Source organism: Hyperoodon ampullatus (assembly GCF_949752795.1).
Source record: "Hyperoodon ampullatus genome assembly, chromosome: 5".
Taxonomy (NCBI): domain Eukaryota; kingdom Metazoa; phylum Chordata; class Mammalia; order Artiodactyla; family Ziphiidae; genus Hyperoodon; species Hyperoodon ampullatus.
Genome location: NC_136918.1, coordinates 137,934,085 through 137,948,101, shown reverse-complemented (window position 1 = coordinate 137,948,101; position 14,017 = coordinate 137,934,085). Strand labels below are relative to the sequence as shown.

Genomic DNA, 14,017 nt, shown 5'->3' with positions numbered 1-14,017 from the left:
CCTGTACTCGCTCGGCCTCGGCTCCGCTCCTCCCCCCAGATTCTTTCCACGTGGGAAGTAGGGACCAGAGGGACCCGGGGTCCGCGTGAGGTCTGGGGAGTGGGTGAGAGCCGGTGTATGTGGATGAAGGGAAGTCTGGTGGAAATTAAGGGGCCCGTACTTTCATCTTGGCTTCGCCAAAGATCCCTGAGCCGTCCCCAGCTCGCGCGCTCTTAGACCAAATCTGGAGTCGAGTTCTCACGCTGGCGGCTCAGCTTTCTTGGAGGGAGATCCGGCGTGGTTCCCAGATCGAGGAAGAAGGTCCAGCTCCCCTCCGCCGTTCTTCTCCTCCTCTTAACTGCCCCACGACAGAATTCCTTTTAGGTGCCAGAGCAAATACCCTGGAGGAGGAGGCACGGGGTAGCGCACGTTTTCGTATAAAAGGAGAATTTTAAATTTAACACTTTTCCTCAATTCAAGAATATTTTCCCTGGCAAAAGTATCGGTTAGCTGATAAACTACAGGGTGGATTCAAACTGTGTGGCTTATGAATATTCTTGGCCCCAACTCCAGCACCGTCTTCATTTTTTAGAGAGCGGAAACGAAATAATCTTGGTTATAGCACCAAGGTTCTTTTCGCCCAGCGGGTGTAGACAAAGACATTATTTAATCTGACTACGGAATTCTCTGTACTTCTTCCCCAGAAGCTTTTGAACCAGGCAGGGTGAGCCTTCGGGGGCCGGGCAGATTTTCACGTTCAGGGGCATGCACTTTGTCTTCGCTTTCCCTTTTACGGGAGGGGTGGTCAGGGTGTGAGTGTGCGCGTGGCTTCATGGAGTTGTGCAAATGCTACGCCGTTCCCAAGATCGAAGCTCATTAAACCGCTTTATTATGGTGGCGTGAGACTTCGTTTCAATCTTGCATTTCATTCTGAAGCGTTCCTACCAATTGCCGGGCCCTGAGCAGGGCGTGGAGGGGCGGGGGAAGGTGGATACTTGGAAGAGTTTATTGCGAAATCTAACTTTTGAATAAATACAATACGGCGTGGGGAAAGAAATGGGCGGTGGTGAACGCCGTCGGAGGAGAGTGGCCCGGTGACCTGGCGAGGCAACAGGCGCCAGGTGCCACGTCTTTTGGGGCTCTCAGCACGGTCTGGACCGAAAGCGGATAGCCTCAAACACTTGTTGAACACTTTAAACACGGTAGTGAGCACTGGGAAGCGCCTGTGTGAGTCTGCTTTGCTCCCTGGACCGTTGGGGGCCAGGGAGGGAAAAGCCCAGCGCCATGGCTCCCCATGCACAAATAATTTTAGTGTTTATTGATGTCTACTTAAAGTAATTGACCAGAAAATACCTCCCTGTTTAAGCAACATAAAGGGTGCTCCATTGAAAGCTAATTGACCTATTTATATTTCTGTTTAGCTTGATGTCTACATCGTTATTTTTGCAGAAGCTGTCAACTCTGCCAAAGGAAGGAAAGTGGAAGCCGGGGAAGCTGCACCTGTAGAAAGTGCTAGAATTTCCAGGCTAACCCCCGCCCAGCTGTCCTTTAAGAGTATTTGGACCTTACCTGATTGTTTGAGATCCAGCAGCTGGATTTTCCTAAGTAAATCCCAAAATGGAAATTTGTGCCCATTATCGTGCACAAACACTTTAATTTCTAAGTGGCCTGGATTGATCCAGCAGGCAAAGATCCTTCCTGCGGTGGACATAGCAGATCCTGTAAAAGCTGAAAACTTTCAGCCGAGGGTGGAAAGGCAATAATTTAGACACACAGAGAAAATCCCTTGCTAGAAGAAAAGAAAACATGCTCCAAGTGAAGTTAGAAAATTTATATTTGTACAAAAATCCTTTGAACCTTATTTGACAGTAAATGTATTTTGCTAGTTATGTGGGTGGATCTGAATTTCTCAGCGACCCTTTGCGTGTGTGAATCTGAGATTCGTTCTCAGCAAAGATGACTAATGGATCTTTTAGGAATGTATGCTTTAAAGTTCATTTTCTGCATTGGTTGCGGAAGCAGCTTCACTTTAGATACTTTATGAGATGGTTGTCAAGGGAACCTTGGGTAAAATTTCTCAGGAGTGTCTCTAAAAAACATAATTCATAATTAAAAAGTGATTCATAGAAATCACCAGAAAAATTATGGCAAGTTATGTTGAAACATGTTTTTAGGCCATGTGCAATAAATAAAATCATTAAGGTCTGATTGGGTAAGACTGCCTCTCAGCCTTCCTCTGACTGTGCCAGGAGGACCTGATATAGTTTCATAGACAGGAGAGCAGCCTGTGGAATATGAGCCAAGGGGCATCTGCATTTTCTCCAGGTATTTCCTATATTGATAATACAAGTTATAATTCCGTCCCTCTAAAGACCCCTGAATAGTATAGTACAAGATGTGGGTAAGGTAACACTAAAAGGAGTATCTTTAATAACCGAAGAGCTTGGGGTTTTTTTAAGGGGCAGTACAGACTGGGGAAAACCCCATGTGATAGAGTCTGAAAGAATGAACCCATTGGAACATAGACCCACCTGATTACAGGTGAGATGAGGTGGTTTGGCAACTGAGTGGTGAAATTCTCAACAGACCCTCTTGCCACCAAACTGCTCTGCAGGAAAAAGCAGTTCATTGAGATCCCAAGGTTTTTGCAGTGCAAACCTCTTTAGCTGGTTGTGATATAGGTACAGCTGTTTCCTGGTGGAGAAGTAGGGCCGGGCTTGTCAAGGCAATTTAGTGGCCTGCACTGGTTAATGCAGCTTCCAAAGGCATTGGGTTTATAGTCTAACTTACTTGGGGCATTGGTGGACTGTGACTATGTATGTCAGTTGCTAATATTTATATGGAGAATCAGCATTTACTAGGGAAGTTATTAAATAATCCAAACAGAAACAGTTGCACTTGCTGAAAAATGTTCCCATTGAACTACTACCTAAAAGAATAGATGTAATTTCCAACCCCGTGTGTGGTCACCCAGATGCACCGTGGTGTAACTTATTAAGTTATTTTCGACCTCTTCGCAGTCAACTAAATCAGGGGACCGTGTGGTGAGTCACCTGGCGTGTGAAGGTGGCCAAAGCAGACAGATGGAGGGCTGCATGTTCCAGGCGCTCATTATTCATGTGTAGTCTAGAGCTGGCCTCACTTAGGAGCTTGTACATTATGTACAAAAGGAGTGCAGTTCTTTGCACTGGGGAGTCCTCCCGCTCTCCTGCTTGCACACATGCTGTTACTCATTCAGGAGATATCCCTGGGTGGCCACAGTGCGCCAGGCACAGAGCCAGGCATTCGCATGATAAAAGTGAGTCCCTGCCCTGGAGGCATTCTCCATCCTGATGATGACTTTGACTGAGAATCTGGCCTTCTAATGTGTATCAAGGTTCTTAGAAATGTTCACAGCTTTTGAGCTAGTAATTCTATTTCTCATCAACTAAGAGATAAGAAACGATGTCCTATGGAAATCATTTCTAATGTGAAAAATGCCTTTTTAAAGTGAGTATTTGCACAGTGGTTAAGAGGGCAAGATTTGGTGTCAAATCTAGTTTGGCTTCTCTTTAACCCTGAGTTCTGTGATCTGTACATTGGGGATAGGAGCTACCTCCTAAGGAGGCTGTGAATTTTAACTAAAATCATGTACCATACAATTCACCCATTTGAAGTGTACAATTCAGTGGTTTTTAGTGTGTCCAGAGATACGTGCAATCATCCTCACAGTCAGTTTTAGAACATTTTCATCACCTCAAAAAGGAACCCCATTAGCTGTTAACTCCCTATCCTCCAACTCCTATCACCAGTCCTAAGCAGCCACTAATCTACTTTGTCTCCGGATTTCCCTATTCTGGACTTTCATATGAATAGAATCCTATGGTATGTGGTCTTATGTGTCCGGCTTCTTTCACTTAGCATGACGTTTTCACAGCTCATCCAGGTTGTGGGATGTATTGGGACTTCAATCCTTTTTATGGCCAAATAATATTCCATTGTATGGATATACCACATTTTCTTTATCCATTCATTTGTTGATGGTCATTTGAGTTGTTTCCACCTTTTGGCTGTAATGAATAACATGCCTCCAACTTTTATTTTTGCCTTGCAACAAGTTTATGAGAAATATTTAATAAATTTTATAACAAGGAAAATCTGGCCTGGGTAACTAGTACGTTTGAGTTTGGCGGTAAGGAGCGGGCAAGAGTGTAGATTTCATCCTTGGATTGGCCAGTTAGCTTAGTACACGTTAAAACTCTGTTCTAAGTCATATTTACGGGCTTCATCTGTACGCCCACGTCCAGCAGACTAGTTCATAAGTAGTGCTCTTGGTCACCAGAAGAATGAGACTATAAGCTCATCTCCACTGGTCAGAAATCAGCTCTGTGGCTGGTAGCACTGATTGTGGTAACCTATCAGAGGTCCTGAGATTTGGGTTTTGGTATTTTCACTTTAAAAATTATACCTGCTGGGTGTTGGAAATGTTCTGTATCTTGATCTGGGTTGTGGTTACATGAGATTCATGTGAAAAATTCATCAAGCCCCATACTTAAGACTTGTGTAAGTTATAATATTTAACTATGTGAAAGTTACACTCTGATTAAAGAAAAGAAGAAATTATAACCAAGTAGTTTCCCTCAGATCTTCCTTTCACTCACCCACTCCCAACTGCTGCTTCTTCCTTTCTGGCCATTTCTAAATGACCACAGGCTCATGCCACACAGCTGGTAACGGACAGAGCTGGGATTTAATCCAGCTCTTACTCACTTGGTGTGGAGTGTTACTTTCACTAGGAACTCTTCCAGGGCCTAGAATCTACTTGATTTTTGAGACTTGGCCCCAAACCACATGGCCAATGAGTACTGAGGCTGGTCTAGGGGCCCAGATCTTCTGGATCTGGGGTGCATGCTTTGTCTGTCCTGTGTACCTCTTTACCCCCAGCACCCAGCATCATACTGGGCATGTAGTGGGGTGGCCAATAAGTATTTGTTGAGTCAGTGTTACCAAAGCAGAGTTATCACCACAGGCCAAGCAGACTACCCACTTGGCAGTTGCTGGAAAAACCAAGGCAGGAAATTCAATTCTTATTTTTTCCCCATGGCAACACCAGTGGATGTTGGTCTGTCACAAGCACATGGAAAGTTCCCACTGGAGGTATCAGAGCTCTCTGGCAAGACCCATAAGTGTTAATTTTAGCTTTCAGTGACTGATGCCCTTGTATAACTTAATGGGTCAGAAGGAACATGAGCCAAAGCCAAGATTACTTGCTCCGAGAGCTTTCCTTTCAGGTCGAGTGCTTGCTGAGTTATTCAATTTGTAGAAGACTTGCTACAGTTTGTAGAAGACTTGCTACTTGCACATTTATTTGGAGAGAGTTTCTGCTGTTTTGAGTCTAGCCTAGTAATTGTAAGCGATTCCTTAAACATATTAGCAATCTATCCTATCTATCAAATTTTCCCCGAGTTCATGCATTAAACATGAGTTCAACTCACAATGTCAAATGCCAAAAGGCTATAGCAATGACCATAAAACAAACGAAATACTTGCATGTCCCTAGATATTCTGAGTTGAAAGATACATAGGTTGAATGTCCATTACTTGGACTAAGGAAGTGAATATCCCCAGGGGTCTCCATGTCTACCCAATTTTCCTCCTTGAATCCTGGTAGGAAATCAGGACGTTCTATGTAGAGAGGAGATGCCTGTGCTTCCGGAGGGATAATATCTCAGCTGCCATTTGCAGATGCCCTGAGGTCACTGGGGACAGAAGGACTCTCTAGCTGAGCACAGATGCATGCATTTGATTTTGTGTATTGTCTGCTCACGTACTGTATATAACCCATCACACTGGGCCTCAGGTGCATTAGCTGATGAAGGACCTTTCTGAACTGTTGCCTGGTGGTGGTCCCTGCTGGCCCATAGTACAGCTTCAGAAGGTTGTGTTCTTTTTTTAGGGTATGATAATGATATTGTAGTTAACCTGTTTTTAAAAAAAGCTTCTTATCTTTTAGAAAGAGACCAAATTATTTACAAATACCAAACTATTTTTATTTATTTAATTATTAAAATATTTTAAAATTAGAGTATAGTCGCTTTACACTGTTGTGTTAGTTTCTGCTATACAGCAAAGTGAATCAGCCATACTTATACATATATCCCCTCTTTTTTGGATTTTCTTCCCATTTAGATCAGAGCACTGAGTAGAGTTCCCTGTGCTATACAGTAGGTTCTCATTAGTTATCTATTTTATAAATAGTAGTGTATATATGTCAGTCCCAGTTTCCCAGTTCATCCCACCCCAATACCAAACTATTTACAAATTTTAAAATATATCTAAAGGAGAAAGTGTAAGTTAGGATCTTATAAGAATTTTTCTCCAAGGGTACATCTGCTATTCCAACCTCTCAGGTTTGACCCCAGTGCATGGTCTCAGGAGTGCATTATAGATGAAAGCCAGGAGCTACAAAGGGGACTCAGCCAGTTCTGTGATCTTCTGACCTACTCAAGAGGACAGTCTCACATGTGTTTCCCTCAGCATCTCCTTTCCCCTCCCCTTCTGTTATCACTGAGACTTTAGCTGGTCTAAGCTGTGCCCTGAGGTATAAAGGGAAGCAGGGCCATCTACATAATTTGCAGGGCCCAAGGTAAAATGAAAATGTGAGGTTTCTTCAAAAACAGAAAAAAAAGTGACATTGAAGGTATTAACTTATAAAACTTTTCTTTTTTCTGTGGTCTCTCTCTCAACTGGTCATCATGTTTTTGTATCGCTGTTTAATGTCACTCCCCGCACCCCACTCGTGAGGATGCTTTCAAGGTGAGTACAGAACTTCACAGGTGTCCAAGGGCCCCGCTGTGGGGCTTAGTGCGCCTGCATGCAGCCCACCAGCTGCTGGTTCCCCCTCCTGCCTGCCCCGACACTGATACAGTCTGACCTGGCCAGAGGCAGCTAAGTCAAGCCAGGCATATCTCCTTCCCACAGCCTGTGGGCAGCCCCAAAGAATTATAATCTCTGCTCCAGGACACACTCTATACCTGCAACAGGGATGGATGAGAGGGCTTTTCTACCAAGTTGTCCAAAGAACATGCCATGTTGTCTGCAAATAATCACAATTTTATTTCTTGCTTCACAATCACCATATCTTTTATTTTATTTGTTTATTGCCTTATGGTGCTGACTAGACCTCCAATGCAATTTGGAGGAGAAGTCGTTAGAACGGACATCCTTTCCTCATTTCTGGTCTCAAGAGGAAAGCTTGACTTAAGCATTAAATATCATGTTTGCTGCAGGTTTTTAATAGATACCGCTTTTCCTGCAGATTGAGCAGTTTCCTTCCTATTTCATTGTCTTCTGGCTTCTATTGTTCCTGTTGAAAAGTCAGTTGTTGGTCTCATTGTTGCTCCTTGGAATGTCATGTATTTTTTCTTTTCTCTAACTGCTTTTAAGATTTTTTTTTGTCTTTGGTTTCCATTAGTTTTACTGATTTGCCTAGAAACAATTTTCTTTTTATTTATCCTGCTTGACTCTGTGGTTTAATGTCTTTTGTCATTTTGGAAAATTGTCAGCTAGTAAATCTTCAATTATCACTTCTTTTTGTCCCCTCCATCATCTTGTCTGCATTCCAGTTATACCTATGTTAGATTTTTACACTAAGTTCCACATGTTTCATATGCATGTTTCTGCATTGTTCACCCTTGAGATTTAGTCTGGTGTTCAAACTAAATCTGATTTCCCTTTCTCTCAGGGTATAGTCCTGAGATCCCAGTCAAATGCTTTTGAAGCCTCAAGGCTCCTCCTCTCTGGCAGGCCTTGGATTCTAACTTTTGCATCTCTAGCAGCATGGCTTGTATTAGTTTCCTAGTATTGCCATAACAAATTACCACAAACTTGGTGGCTTAAAAACAACAGAAATTTATTCTCCCATAGTTCTGGAGGTCAGGAATCAAGGTGTCATCAGGGCCATGCTCCCTCTGAAGGCTCTAGGGAAGAATCCTTCCATGCCTCTTTTATCTTCTGTGACCCCAAGCATTCCTGGATTTGTGGCTGCATCACTCCAATCTCTGGCTCTGTTGTCATATGGTCTTCCCGTGTGTCTCTGTGTCCTTGTCTCTTCCTATAAGGATACCAGTCATTGGGCTTCCCTGGTGGCACAGTGGTTGAGAGTCCACCTGCCGATGCAGGGGACACGGGTTCGTGCCCCGGTCCGGGAAGATCCCACATGCCGCGGAGCGGCTGGGCCCGTGAGCCATGGCCGCTGAGCCTGTGCGTCCGGAGCCTGTGCTCCTCAATGGGAGAGGCCGCAACGGTGAGAGGCCCACGTACAGCAAAAAAAAAAAAAAAAAAAAAAAGGATGCCAGTCATTGAATTTAGGGCCCACCCTAAATCAGGATAATCTTATCTCAAGATAACAGCGAATTACATATCCAAATAAGGTCACTTGCTGAAGTTCTCGGAATTTGGGGCTACACTATTTGCTGCTCTGATTCTACTGCCCACGTATGTCTTTTTTTTCAGTTTGTTTGTTTTCTACCTATCACGTTAGAGGCCAGGTCATGTTAGAATGCTAGGGAAAAAAAGTCTGTAACATGATGTTAGAGGATGGTGTCTAACATGCAACAGATCATAGAACAAGAACAGAAAGCAAAGCAAACAAGCAAACAAACAAAGACAAGGGAAAGATCTTGGCCTGTCCACAGGTCAGAGAATGGGTCTGATAGGAAGCTCTAAGCAGTTTGGAAGGACGTGTGGGCATCTGGGCTTCCCTGTGGGGTGATTGAGAGGCTACCTGTGTTTTTCACTGGGGTCCCCAACTATGAGTATCTATAAGTGTTTTAACTGGGGCCATTTAGTTTCTTTTTGGTCAAATCCTCCCATTTCTTTCCTGGGGAAAAAACACCTCATTCCAGTGTTCTGGGAACTGAGTAGGAGAACTTGGCTGCTCAGCATATAGATGTTCACTTAATTCTCCTCCTTTCCATCCAGGGTCCTGCTCCCACCTTCTACTCTGCCTGTTGTCTCTGAGTTCAGGGCCTGTATAAATGGAAGATTTGGAGACAAAAGCATTTCGAAAAGACGCATACTTTAAAAAGATCTGTAAAGAGTCTCCAGGGGCTAGGAGGACTAGATCATCAAATAAAAATACAACAGGTATCTAAAGGAAAAAAAAATCCACAAAATTATCAAAGTTATTTGATAACTCTTTCTCCTTTTTCTTTGTAAGACACTAACAATTGAATTTAGGGCCCATCTCAAATTCAGGATGATCTCACTCAAGATCCTTATCTTGGGACTTCCCTGGCACTCAGTGGTTAAGACTCCACGTTTCCTATGCAGGGAGCGAAGTTTCAATCCCTGGTCAGGGAAACGAAGATCCCACATGCTGTGTGGCATGGCCTTAAGAAAAAATTCTTAACTTGATTACATTTGCAAAGACCCTGTTTCCAAATAAGGTCATATTCACAGGTACTGGGGATGAGGACTTGGATGTATCTTTTTGAGGGACAAAATTCAACCTGTAATGCAAGCATGACTCTTTATTTATCCTGCTTGGAATACATTGTACTCTCTGGCGATGTGGCTACATGTTTTAAATAGTTCTGGAAAATACAGTCATTCTCTTTTAAAATATTACCTTTCTTCCTTTCTCTCCAAATTTTCCTCCTGGGTTCCCAGTCATGTATGTACTAGTCCAGGGGCAATTTTTTTTTTTTCTGTAAAAAGCCAGGGAGTAAATATTTTAGGCTTTGGAGGCCATATGGTCTCTGTCACAACTACTCAGCTCTATCGTATTGTAAAAAATGCCATAGGCAATACACAATCAAATGAGTGTGGTGGTTCCAATAAAACTTTATTTACAAAAACAGGTGGCTGGATGAATTTGACACACAGGCCATAGTTTGCCAAGCTCTTTGCTAGATCTTCTTGTTCTTTTTCCATATCTTTTATACTTTTTCATATCTTCCTCTCTTTCTCTCTGCTGTATTCTGGATAAGTTATTCAGATATATTTTCCAGTTCATGAATTCTCTCTTTAACAGTGTAATCTACCGTTTAACTTATCCATTGAGGGTTTTTTTCCATTGGTACAGAAACATTTGTTTTATTAAAAATAATCAATAATCTGTGTGAATTTTGCAAAGAATATAAAAAAGTGACTGACAAAGTACTAGATGCAAATTTAAATGAGAACTCCCTCCACTGGTGAATAATACATAAAAGGGTGACTTCTTCAGTATTTATATCCATTGCGCTTTTCTCCAACAGTTTTGTTATTAATTTTTAAAAGTTCGATCTGTTTTTCTCCCTGATTCTACCAATTGATGCCTAATGTTTTCCTGTTGTTTATTCATACATTATAAGTGTATCCATTCTTTAGATGTTTTATACTTCACAGTTCTGCATGCTGTTGCTACAATAGAAACATCTGTAGTCCTTGGGGATCTACAGCTGCTGTTTCTTGTTTCTGTTAGCTTTTTTTCACAGTGACTTGCCTTCCCAAGTATTTGTTGATTTTTGTTCGTGAGGTTGTGCTTGATTTTAATTTGTGGGATTCCTGCAAACTAACTTGAGAAGCCTTTCCTCCAAAGAGGGTCTACATCTCCTTTTACCCATAGATGCTAAAGCCCCCTCTTTTCCATACAGTTCACCCCAGAATCCTTCAAAGATTTTTTCTTAGAGTAAGAATCTCAGATTTCGGTCCCCGTACGGGATTCTACCTCAGGACAGCCCTACCGCCTCCCTGTTGCCATAGGTTCAGGCCAGTTCCCGCCATGCAGATACCTGGTTACCGCAGCCCTGTCTCCCTCCTGGCCTCTCAGCCAGCTCCTGACCACTCCTGTCCTAGTTCTTGGCGATTCCTGCTCAGCTTCTGGTCACAGAAACCTGGAGAACCCCACCTCCCTCCTTTCTTCCCTGCCCCCTCTCAGACTCAGCTTTCCTTTGTCTGCATGTCTGTCTGTCTATTTTGTGGCAGCTCTGGAGATCTCTTCTATCTCCAGAAATATGTTGTGCCTGAGATCTTGTTGTGAAGCAAGCCAGCCCCAAAGCACTAGTTTCTCAGGGTCTGGAGACAGTTCTTTTGTGAAACTTAACTTGACACAGACATATACACTTTGGTAACTTCTTTGGTGTCACTTTAGGTGAGAACAAACAGACTTATAAATGGAGTAGCTTTGGTGCCTACCCCACAGGTGGATGTGAGGATTAAATGAGATCACCTATAAGGAAGATCGTATCCCTGGACACAAGGTACGCACTTAATACATTTAGTTCAACTGTAAAATGAGAAGCACAAGGGACCTTCTCCAGGATTCAACCCTGCATGTGATTATTCACCTTCCCCTTTATCGTGTCTCCCTGTCCCATCCAGTGGATTATCCTGCATTCCCACCATAACCCTTGCTCTGAGAAAATGCTAAGATAAATGTATACGTGAACCCTGCTTAAAAGTGTGGCCCCTTCCAGCGATCTTAGTGTTTTGACCCTGGGCAGGTCCAAAGGAAGGAAGCTCTAATTGTAGAATCTGGGACATTGACCTAGTTGTTTTGCAAGGTCAGAGGGGAGAGGTATTGGGGTTCTAAGCCTTGCTGCCTCCCCTGAAATCACACTAAAAGTGTTCATTGGCCACTTGCTTAATCTGACAATAGAGACTGCTACATTTGGAGAAAGGCCTGTAATTATCCCTGGCATTATTAACATGAACAGCTGAAAGAATATGATGCAAAATCCTCCTACATAGAAGCCCCCGCTGAAAAAACAACCAACTGACTACACACTCACGTTTATTTAAATCTCTGAACAGAGCTGTTCTCTGCTGAGTTACAATGAGGAGTGAGTTTTCCGAGGGTGTGATTTATGAGCCTTTCACAGATGGGTTTTAAATGGGGCCACTGACTGGAGTTCCACTCCAGCTATGGCTGGGCTGGGGGCTTTTTTGGCCCAAAGGAGCCAAAAAGAGCTGGCGGGATGCCAGAGAGGGGCTGGGTGGGCGTGTCCCATTGCCACGGGCCTGGGGCTTGCAGCCAACCCCGGCTCTTCCACTTGTGAGCTGTTCCACTCGGCGATGCTGGATTATTCAGTTTTGTTTCTCTCGAGGAAGAAATAACACATGTTGACATGAAGATTGAAAGTGGGGTCTCTCCTGTGCCCAAGTCGGCACCAGAAATGGAAACATTAGCACGTTTTTCATGCTCATGCTTCTCTCTGCCTAGAACTGTTTGGTGGTAAAGTTAGCGTTTCACTTGATTTTTTTTTTCTTTCTCTCTACTGCATATTCCAACCAGGAGAGTGAGGATGGTACGGTCGATTGGAAAGTGCCCGCCGCCCTCAAGATATGTCGACAGCCTAATCCCTGGAACCTGTGAATGAGACCTTGTTTGGAAAAAGGACTTTGCAGATGTGATTAAGCTGGGGATCCTGAGATGCGGCGATCATCCTGGATCATCCAGGCAGGCCCTAAACACCATCACAGGTGTCCTTACAGGAGGGATGCAGATGGAGACTAGGCAGATGCACAGAAGACACGTGATGCAAAGATGGAGGGGTGCAGCCACAAGCCAAGGAGCGCGCAGAAGTGCCAACAGCTACCAGAAGCTAGAAGAGGAAAGGAAGGCTTCTCCCCCAGAGCCTGGGGAGGGAGTGCAGCCCTGCCAGTACCTTGATCTCAGACTTCTGGTCTCCAGAACTGTGAGAGAATAAATTTTGGTTATTTTAAGCCATCCAGTTTGTGGTAATTTGTTACAGCAGTCCTAGGAAACGGATGTAACTGACCATGCCTCAAACACCCATTCCAGGAAATGGATAAGATTGTAGTTTACATCCCAGTGTGCAGCCCCTCACCGCTCTGCTGCGGGGTGCCCGTCTGCTGGGGCAAGGCTTGTCTGGGAGCCCTAGAAAACAGAGCCTGCAGCAAAGCTTGTGTGCTAATACATTTTTGGGGTGGGGAGTGGTAGTGCAATCCCAAGGAAGCCAGAGTGAGGGAGAAAGGGGAGTGAGGCATAAAGGGAGGGAAGGAAACACAGGCAAATGGCCACAGTTTCTTAGGGGATACGGCTGCGTGGCCCTGTGAGACATCTCAGGAGAGGCCGTATGTAACCCCTCTACCTGGAACAGGCTGGGTGGGGGGATAGGAGGGGCCAGGAAAGGCAAGCAATCATCTGCTGTTCTCTCCTGGCAAAGATTGCCCTATCCTTCTAGATTGTAGCTCCTAGCAGTTGCTAGAACCTTCGTGGGTTGGGTCAGGCCAGAGCTGGGTGCCGGAGCTATGGCAATTCCTACCTTGGGAGGCACAGTGGAGGCTGTGATAGGGTCTCACCCCTGGGGGAGGCTAAGAGGAGCTTGGTGATGGTGGGAATGGCATGAGACCACTCTGAAACCATTCCAGCTGGGACTGCGGTCAGGAGGCTGGCAGGGATGGGTCGATCAGGGGACCATGTAAACTGAGTCAGGTATCACGGAGGCTCTGGGCTGGTGGCCAGCATCAGTGTCCTCTTGCTTTATGGACCCAGAAATGGAGGGGGCCTAAAGGCTTACACACACCCTGCCTAGGTCCCCAGTGCCTGTGATTCTGTTTGCCATCAATCTCCCACTCTTTTCATTTTTTCTTCTGCTCCCCTGCTTGTCACCCGTGACTGCTTGTCCTTTTCTGTTTTCCTCTCATCCCTTTGTCTGCATAGATATCCTCTCCCATCCTGTCTAAATGCATATCCAACCCTGCTCTCCCTGGGTGTTCAAGATACCTCTCCTGGGCTTCCCTGGTGGCGCAGTGGTTGAGAGTCCGCCTGCCGATGCAGGGGACACGGGTTCGTGTCCCGGTCCAGGAAGATCCCACATGCCGTGGAGCGGCTGGGCCCGTGAGCCATGGCCGCTGAGCCTGTACGTCCAGAGCCTGTGCTCCCCAACGGGAGAGGCCACAACAGTGAGAGGCCCGCGTACCGCTAAAAAAAAAAAAAAAAAAAAAGATATCTCTCCTATTTCTGCATCTGATTAGACATCGTAAAGAGAAATTCCCTTTAGGTTTACAGCACATGGATACAGAGTTGGGAAGGAGAAAAAGATTCTTT

At 44.6% G+C, this 14,017-nt stretch overlaps 1 long non-coding RNA gene across 1 annotated transcript; it reads left to right on the top strand.

Annotated features, from left to right (window-relative positions):
- Positions 1 to 6,715: 6,715 nt before the first annotated feature.
- On the top strand, positions 6,716 to 12,673 carry LOC307054008. Its single transcript, XR_013810923.1, has 3 exons — positions 6,716 to 6,774; positions 11,096 to 11,204; positions 12,239 to 12,673. It is a non-coding gene; the product is annotated as an uncharacterized lncRNA (long non-coding RNA).
- The last annotated feature ends 1,344 nt before the right edge of the window (positions 12,674 to 14,017 follow it).